This window comes from Plecotus auritus (genome assembly GCF_963455305.1).
Source record: "Plecotus auritus genome assembly, chromosome: 1".
Lineage (NCBI taxonomy): Eukaryota > Metazoa > Chordata > Mammalia > Chiroptera > Vespertilionidae > Plecotus > Plecotus auritus.
The window spans coordinates 52,037,747-52,039,508 of NC_137770.1; the positions used below are offsets into that span (position 1 = coordinate 52,037,747).

Here is a 1,762-nt window from a genome sequence, read left to right on the forward strand (position 1 = left end):
GCAGGCTCATTCAGAGCTTACCTTTTCTCTGAGAGCTCATCTTCCTGGACTGTCTTTGGTTCCATCCTCTCAGGGTTGTGACATTTATATTAATTTCAAAAGTCATTTAGAATTCAGGCCTGAGCTCTGCCGCCTTTGTCTACACCGCAACCACACTGCCCTACATGAATAGGCTACTTCCCTATTCTAGGGCACAGCGAGGCCATATGTGTGTGCTGCTGGCTGACCAGGGCCAGAGCTGGAAGGAGGCGGTGGTGACCAAGGAGACCTGGCTGCAGAGCTCACTCAAGGCCTTCTGTCTATGCAGGCAGCTCCCCAAATTTCAGGACGGAAGTCTCACTCAGTCCAATGCCATCCTATGACTTCTGGGCCCCCTTGGGCTGTATGGGAAGGCCAACTAGGAGGCAGCCCTGGTGCACGGGGTGAGTGACGCATGAAGGTCGTCCACTGCAAATACATCACCCTCATCTACACCAACTACCAGGTGGGCAAAGAGGACTATGTGCAGGAACTGCCGGGGCCCCTGAAGCATTCTCAGACCCTGCTGTCCCAGAACCAGACAGCCAGGCCTTCATCGTGGGCGACCAGATGTCCTGCGTAGACTACGACCTGTTCAACCTGCTGCCGAATCTCCAGGTCCTGGCCTGGCTGCCTGGACTCCTTCTCCCTGCTCTCGGCCTACATGGCATGCTTCAGAGCCCAGCGCAAGCTCAAGGCCTTCCTGGCCCTCCTCGAGCACATGAACCTCCCCATCAATGGCAACAGGACACAGTGAGGGCTTGTGGCACCCTCAGCAGGAGGCTGGGTCTGCCTTCCTCTCTTTCCCCAGGAACAATAACATTTCCAACAGAGGGAAAAAGTAATTTAGAATTCAATTAAATTTAAAAAGTTACACACATACTAATCTGGTAAAAAAAATATTATAAAAGTACATTCAACAAAAAGTGAATGTCCATTCCATTTGAGTCAAACACCAATCTGCAACCAGTTTCCTGTGTGTTATTTCAAAGCTATTCTATACATAAAAAATATATTTTCAGGCATTAATAAAAAGGTGTACTGTTTAATTTTAAAGCTTTTTTAACTCAAGGTAGAAAGGTAGAAACCTGTGGATTAAAAAAGGCAAGAAAAAAAAAAAAAGAGAGAACGAGAAAGGCTTGGGGTATAATTTTTTTAAATGATGTGTTGATGTGTTGAGTTTAAAAATATTTTGATGAGTTTCAAATCATGGAAAACAAGATGCCGTGAATCATGGACTGTCCCAAATAAACTGTCTAGCGTGATTATATATTTTTGTGTTCACTTGGCAAGGACATCTTAATGAGTTTACATAATAATATACAGAGAACAGAAGCCACCAAATAAACTGGAGTGAGTAGAGAGAGCCGGGAAGGGGCAGAACACAGACGGCCTCAAGAACTACCACTTAGAGGTGTCGAGAAGGAAAAGGTGAAAGATGGGAGAGGGAGGTGAGCTAAGCTCTAGGCCAATGCTTTCCTGTAGGATTTTCTGCAGACAGAAGTGACTATGCTCTGCGCTGTCCAACAGAGTAGTCACTGCTGCTACTGAGCAGTTGCAATGTGACTAGTGTGACATTGGGATTGGCTTTCTATTTTTTCCATTTAGTTTTAATTCATTTGAATTCGAATAGCCACCTGGGTTAGTGGTTACCATACTAGGCAGTGCAGATCTGGGATTCCCGACATCTTTGGGAGCACCAGTGAGCACTGAGGAGAATAAAAAGGAGGGAGAGAATAAATGA

General features: G+C 45.9%; 1 pseudogene across 1 annotated transcript; it reads left to right on the plus strand.

The window, feature by feature from the left end:
- The first annotated feature begins 206 nt into the window (after positions 1 to 206).
- LOC308253984 (glutathione S-transferase P-like) lies at positions 207 to 775 on the plus strand (annotated as a pseudogene). Its single transcript has one exon. The product of its transcript is annotated as a glutathione S-transferase P-like (transcript).
- Positions 776 to 1,762: the final 987 nt, after the last annotated feature.